This window comes from Silurus aristotelis (genome assembly GCF_946808225.1).
Source record: "Silurus aristotelis genome assembly, chromosome: 24".
In the NCBI taxonomy this organism is placed as follows: domain Eukaryota; kingdom Metazoa; phylum Chordata; class Actinopteri; order Siluriformes; family Siluridae; genus Silurus; species Silurus aristotelis.
The window spans coordinates 7,072,920-7,081,105 of record NC_139597.1 but is presented as its reverse complement, the minus strand read 5'-3'; positions in this window follow the sequence as shown (position 1 = coordinate 7,081,105).

The window sequence follows — 8,186 nt, the reverse complement described above, 5'->3', positions numbered from 1 at the left end:
TGAGCTCAAGTATACAGAAGAGTGCACGTGGCCTTAGAAAATGTCCTTTAACATCTCAAACATTACAAATGTAACTATCATTAAGAGAAACATACTTTAGGAAACTGTGATATAACACCAGGCAGGCAACATGCTGGTATTATATCATTACGTACACAAATGTAGCAGGTCATCTTTGTAAAAGGAAAATACCACTAAGCTCAAAATGTTAGAAAAGTATAAATCTAGTTCTTAGTGTCTGTATAGACACTTTCTATGTGATCTTGTGACTCACATTGGTGCTGGCTCAGATCAGACAGTGATCGTGAGAATGTCTGACATCGCAGTAGATTATAGGCTTTAATGTAAATTTGTTCTTGGTGTGATTATAATAATGTCTAAATAAGCCATCATTTTCGGAATAAACCATGGAGTTTCTATGTTCTTACTGAGTCAGTCTGGGTTTTTTTCCAGATACTTGGTATCTTCCCACATCTTAGAATCATGCCAGAATATGAAATTGCTAAGATTACCCCTAAGTGTATGAGTGTGTGAATATATGAATATATTGTACCTCATGCCTCATGCCCAGTGTTCCTGGAATAGGTTTCAGAACTACAGCACGTTTGACCAGGATAAATAAATGACTAAAAGTGAGTAAGAATATGAAAAAGTACACAAAGTGTGTTTCTTTATAAAAATTAGAATAAGACAAAAACACTCTGCATTTTATCCATTTACAATTGTGTTCTGTAATACATTACCTTGTAGTAACATTACATATTTTATGACTGTACATTTGTCCATCTGTGATACACATTTCTTTATGTAAGAGCAGTTTCTGTTATAAAAATTACCAGATTAAGCACATTAACAGAAACTGGTCATCTGTTTTATAATTAAGATTAAAGTCAGAGATAATTTTTTTAGTAAATAAATCAACAAAATCCAGAAATTCAACTGCAATCAGTATAAATAGCCTCTTAGCCTGCAGTTGGTCTTGATTAGAAAACCTGATGGGCCACACAGTTGGCTTTTGATGTCCTTTAGGGTGTTGCCTGCAATGGCAACACATGTCACCATGTTCACCTTGTCAGTTTAATTGCAGCTCTGTCACTCACAATGATCTTATAGCCTGAGTATTATCCTGTGGTTCCTCATACTGAATTTGTGCTAATGGATATGTTCACAGTCAACATTAACATTTATAGATGTTCTTATTCAGAGTGATATACAGAAGTGCTCTATGAAAAAAAAAAAATGAAAAAAAAATCCTCATTCTGAGAAAAAATAGGTCAGGACCCAAGTATTCTAACAGGCTAAAAGCTTGCTAAAGAGAAGACCGTACAATGGGTCATTAGAGCGAACAAAAAGTAAAATTTTATTTTATATATTTCTAAAGTGCTTATTTAAGTGCTTGTCAAGAGGTCTTCGTTCACTATAAAACAGAATGAAGAGACATGACTGCAGGACAAATTCACTGATGAAAAAGAGACATGACTGAGTATTTTGCCAGGCATTTGACGATGTTCTAGTCACATATCCAGCCGCATCATATTTTCATCATTAAGGCATTCCTGGACCCCGGAAACACATCAGATAGCGGCTTGGCTTTTAAGACAGAAATGACAAGTGCATAAATGCTTCTTAGAACAATGCCCCTTACAAAATAACATTCAATTTGAGAAACTGTCTCGACAGGGAAAGAGGGATGAGGTGAAATTTACCAGGTCAGATGTGTATCTGATAGAAAAAGCAATGAGTGAGAGTCATTTGTAACACTGACACTGGAGACTTCTTTTTTAACGGCTTAACAATGATAACATTTTAAAGTATAGCTTTTAAAACTATATGTACTGTATAGCATTAAAAACTAGTATTACTAAAAACTAATTTGAAGTCAGAACTGATAATTCAGCAGCAATGTGGTATAAGAAATGTTCAGATGTTATGGACATCTGTTTACTTCATTTTTCAAAAGAGTATCACACAGCCAATAAATACCTTTCTTTATAAAAAAAAAAAACGTGAAGAAAGGCTTCTTTTGATTATTATGCACATCTGTTCAAAGAAAGCATAGCCCATTTATTCCATTGCTTTTAATTCAGATGATAAAAAGTCTTTCAACGATGAAAGGTCACAGTGTCTGTATACCAACGCGTCCAACAGAAGTGCCGCTGGTAGACACATATTGATATGAGCGACCAGAAATAGACATTTTGCCCCTTGGATTAGACGCAAAAAAAGAGAAAAAAAACACCATTAGAGCGCTCTTGGCTGATTTTATTTGACAGACGCTCTCTCACTTTCTCACACACGTAAATAAACAAGGGCTCCATGTGGCAAGCCAGTGAGATGACAGAAACATCACAATAACACGTTCTTCAAATAATCACAGAAAGAATTTTACAGGTGTCTGACATTTTCAACTAATATAGTCAATGTTGTTGGACTAACACACAAACACACACACACACACACACACGCGCGCGCGCTCTGACAAAATAAACCAGCTTTTAAAACCTGTCATCTTACAAATAAAAACATTTAGGCTGCATTTAAATTAGAATATACAGTGTACAAAGTATAGTATACATTATATCTACATTGTGATATATTCTACACAAGATCCAAGGAATATGGACTGACATATTGTATCAACTGATTCACTATGCCAAACCAGTCCTCTCTTTTCAAACCAGTCCTCTTTTTATATTTTATATCATTTAATATTTAATATTAATATTTTAAAATCAAATGTTTGGTTACACTGTGTAATTATTCATTTATTATATTTTCAGTCTGGATCAATGCAGCTTGGCCATGATTTCATAAATACAACGGAAAGGATGTAACTTACCTTTTTTATTATGTACATATTTATCAAGATGCCCTGGAATCAGGATGAGCATCTTAACAACCCTCTGGTGCAGAGTGCCCATAAGATTGAACTCCAAAGAAAGTCTGCACAATGAAATAGTGAAAACCAAAGTCTCTGGATCGTCATGGTGAGTGCTCTAACACACTAAGACACAATCTAAACTATTAAACACATTGCAAATCAAAAGTTAGGACATGCCTTCTTTTTTAGTGGTTTTCTTTATTTGTATTATTTTCAACATTGTACATTAATGCTGAAGACATGAAAAAAACATGTATGGAATTATGGAGTAAACAAAAAAGTATTATACAACCCTGAAATGTTTTATATTTTAGTTTGTCCAATGTAGCTACGTTTAGCTTTGATGAAAGTTTTGGATACTCATGGCATTCTCTTAACAGATTCATGAGGAAAAATGGTTTTCCAAAAACCTACAAAAAGTTCCTAGGAGTGTTGAGTACTGCTGTTGGCTGCTTCTACTTTACCCTCAAACCATCTGAATTTTATTTAGATTGGGTGATCATATCAGGCCATATCATTTAATGCAGCAATCCATGAATCTTCTTCTTGGACAAATAGCTCTTACATACTGTAACCTAGCGGTGTGTTTTGGGTCACTGTCCTGTTAGAAAACAAATTGTGCAAACCCCAATTTGGGATGACATTTTACTGCAAAATGCTGTGGTAGCGACAGTACGATGGTTAAGTCTGCCCTCAGTTTTATCAGCAAAGCACCCCCACACCATCACACCTTCTCCATGTTTTACAGTGGGAACCAAAAATTCAGGAACCATCTGTTTAACCTTTGTAACAAAGACAGAGCAGGTAGGGTCTTTAAGATTAAAAATCTTAAATTTAGATGAATCAGACCAAAGGACTGAATCCCACTGATCGAATGCCCATTGCTTGTGTTTCTTGGCCTCTCTTCTGCTTGTTGTTCTTCTAAAGTAATGGTTTCTTTGCTTCAATTTGCCCATTAGGGCTTAACTATTAATATTGAATATTGCATATTCTCTGAACGGTCCATGTTAAAGATATGTCTACCACTTTAACTCTGATAAGCATTTATGTGGGCTCTATTCTAAGACGCTGTAAATCGGCATTTTCTCAGCTGTAATTCTAGCCAAATGTAGCTCTATCTTAGTACTAATCCCAAATAGTGACCTCTTTACAACAAATGTATACTTTGTTGCTTGATTGATGTTTGTCTCACAATAAACTTGCTCAATTGTTAGATGGGGTGGGGGTGGGGGGTACTTAATACTTATGCGAATCAGTAAACCTGCTGGTAGCTACAAAGCCTTTAAGGACAGAAGACAAACACCTGCCTATTTCCAAAGTCTCTTGGTGGTTGATGTAAAATACTACTGTGTTCATATAATATAGCACTGTGGTGTTGTTAGTCAGAACTAATATATATTTTATACAGTCCCTACTGATTCAAATACATGCTCCAAAGTTACACCACATGGTTGTGTATAAAGTGTCAAATATATTTTGTTTTCCCTTTGGCCTTTGTAACACTGAATTTTTTCATGCTGTGTAGAGATTAACTTGTTTTTTACAAGGAGATGCGGCAGCAGGTGAAGCGGGATGTGGCGAATGCGAAGGAAAAGGCATATGAGGAGCTGTATGAGAAGTTGGACACTAAGGAAGGAGAAAAGGATTCGTACCGATTGGTCAAGCAGAGGGACCATGCTGGGAAAGATGTGCTACAAGTATGAGCAATAAATGATTAAGATGGAAATGTGTTGACTAGTGAGGAGAGTGTGTTGAGAAGATGTAGGAAGTATTTTGTGCAGCTGATATTCGAGGAAAATGAGAGAGAGAGAGACAAGGTTGAATGATGTGGAGATGGTGAAGCAGGAAGTGGATAGGATTAGTAAGGAGGAAGTGAGAGCAGCGATTAAGAGGATGAATAGTTGAAAGTCGGTTGGACCAAATGACATACCAGTAGAAGCGTAGAGATGTTTGGGAGAGATGGCAGTGGAGTTTTAAGCAGGTTGTTTAACAAGATTTTGGAAGGTAAGAAGATGCCTGAGGAATGGAGAAGGAGTGTGCTGGTACCGATCTTTGTGATTAAGGGAGATGTGCAGACCTGCAGTAACTACAGTGGAATTAAGTTGATCAGTCACACCATGAAGTTATGGGAAAGAGTAGTGGAAGCCAGGCTGAGAGAAGAGGTGAGCAACAAAATGGTTTAATGCTGAGGAAGAGCACCACAGACGCATTATTTGCTTTGAGAATATTAATGGAGAAATATAGAGAAGGTCAGAAGTTGCACTGTGTGTTTGTGGATTTAGAGAAAGCATACGACAGAGTGCTGAGAGAGGAGTTGTGGTATCATATGAGGAAGTCAGGTGTGTCAGAGAAGTATGTGAGGGTGGTGCAGGACATGTATGAGGACAGTGTGACAGCAGTGAAGTGTGCAGTGGGAACGACAGACTGGTTCAAGTTGGAGGTTGGACTGCATCAAGGATCGGCTCTGAGCCCTTTCCTGTTTGCAGTGGTGATGAAGAGGTTGACGGACGAGGTCAGACAGGAGTCTCCATGGACTATGATGTTTGCGTATGATATTGTGATTTGTGGTAAGAGTGGAGGTACGTGCTGGAGAAAAGGGGAATGAAAGTCAGTAGGAGTAAGACAGAGTACATGTGTGTGAATAAGAGGGAGGGCAGTGGAGTGGTGCAGTTACAGGGAGAAGAGGTGGAGAAGGTGGATGAGTTCAGGTACCTGGGGTCAACAGTGCAAAGTAATGGAGAGTGTGAAAGGGATCTGCAAGAGTGAAAGGGAAAGTTTATAGGACTGTGGTGAGACCTGCGATGTTGTATGGTTTACAGACAGTGGCATTGACTAAAAGTCAGGAGGTGGAGCTGGAGGTAGCAGAGCTGAAGATGTTGAGGTTTTTGTTTGGAGTGACGACGATGGACAGGATTAGGAATGAGTTTATTAGAGGGACAGCGCATGTAGGACGTTTTGGAGACACGGCGAGGAAGGCGAGATTGAGATGGTCAGGACATCTGCAGAGGAGGGACATGGGGTATATTGGTAGGAGAATGCTGAGGATGGAGCTGCCAGGAAGTAGGAAAAGAGGAAGACCAAGAAGGCGGTTAATGGATGTGGAGAGAGAAGACATGCAGGTAGTAGGTTTGAAAGGGGCAGATGTAGAGGACAGGGGGTATGGAGACGGATGATCCGCTGTGGTGACCCCTAATGGGAGAAGCCGAAAAAAGAAAAAGAAGAAGAAGAAGAGTTTAAATTCTTTTTGTAGTAGTACTAGTAACCACAGCAATACTAATACTACTACTTCTAACAATAATATTATTATTATTGTTATTATTATTAATAATAGCAATTATAATAATTCTATATGTTGGCTTTATGAGTAAAACTTTGAACAATTTTTGAGTCCTTAGTTTTTTTAATAAATCATATTTCTTTTAGAAAGTTAAAGACTGTTTCTATGAATGGGCTGCTGAACGCCCACTCTCTAGTGAGTCACTGACTGAAGATGTGTGTTCCAAGTCAGTGGGTGGCTGCAGTTAGGTACCAACTATAACAAAATGATGTGTTTATGTCACTTTATTTAACCTCACTCAAGTTTCAGTTTATATTAGAAAAAAACAGTGTATGACTATATATATATATATATATATATATATATATATATATATATATATATATATATATATATATATATATATATATATTTATTTTATTTTTATAATTAATTGATCAAATATAAAAGTTACACTGCATACTTGCTTGATTTTTTTTCCAGCAATAGGCACAGTTCTATGGCTGCTGTCTAATAACAGACACAGACACTTTCTGATTTTTGTTTGTCAAATTTGCAGTTAGCCTGCTATAAATGGCTACAAAAGTCCAAATATGAGCATGGTTGTGGATTTAAATAGACTGATGCCCTGTTGTTCAGGCTTAAGGATCTTTATACCCTTGGTTTTATGCAGGTCCCTGCTCAATTTGGTAAGCAGTGGAGATAAGCCCAACAGCACAGCAGGCAAACATGAACAATTCATCTTAGAGTAAAGGGAACTTGAATGTGAGTGTGACAACTCTCAGAAAGGGAAATAGCATGAATGAGTTTCTTTATAATAAAGAAGTAAGGAATAAAACACTGAAGGGGAAAAAAAATTATAATCAACCATGAGGGAATGTGATGCAGTCTATTGCAAATTGGCCTAAATTTGAATACGTGTATATTTACATTTTTAATTAGTTAAAGAAAGACATGCTGTATTTGTTGTAACATTGTATCTATTGTTGTTAAACAATTACTTCCAGTTACGTCTTTTGTTGCAGCAATCATCATATCATTCACAGTATTTTTTCTCTCATTGGAATTTTAAAAAGATTTTAAAAAAAAGAAAGAAAAAAAGAAAACAGTAGATTGTCATATTACAGAGACATAATGTGCAAAGTCCCATGTTTTGAGAAATTTCCCATAGTGGAAAACTTATTGACTATTACAAGATCCTGATACTGAAGACTCCTTGCACAAAGCTTCTTTATATAGTTACAGATTAGAAGATTACTTTAAATGTAATAAACACCATTTATGTACTGTATATTGTAAATTAACAATACTTATTTTTCCCTAGAATATTGATTTAGAATTAATCTTCATAATTCTGCAACTTCTTTCATTATAATTATGTCAGTGTGAGAATACAGATATGTATCATTACATGTTTTAATATAATATAACACTCTAATACTTATTCTTGCAAATCATCTGAGAATTCTTCCACTTGGAGTCTGAGACAGAACAATAGAAAGGAATGGCACATTTGGCGATGTGAAGAGATATGGGGGTTGCTTATGGTGTCCTTGGCCTCCTGCAGTCTCTATGGAAACACCCATCAGCAGCAGCCGTCTCTGTAAGCATGTAATAGGTGCATGTTTGTTCCCACAGCGACCAGACAGCAGAAAACACCAGCATCAATCACCACTGTGATTCCTTGATTGCTACTGCAGACTGAAGAAACACTGCAGATAATATGCATGTTAACAGTTATTGATTTGAATATTTTCAGAGGTACTTTGGCACTGTTGGACCTTGTTAGAAATAAAAGACGTGATAAAGATGTGACGGTTATGCTTAACAATAGTGCCTAGGTGAATAGCTGAAATATGGGTCAGTGCATGTATCAACTGGTGGTCAGGCAAAAGCAGAGGTTTTCTATAAAGAAACAATGTAACAGAACCTTTTTATTTATTTTTTTTACCCCAAATGAAGTTCAAAAATGTGTTTGTTGTCCTAAGTATGGTTTGAAGAAATAAAACATTTGATCATTTTATAATC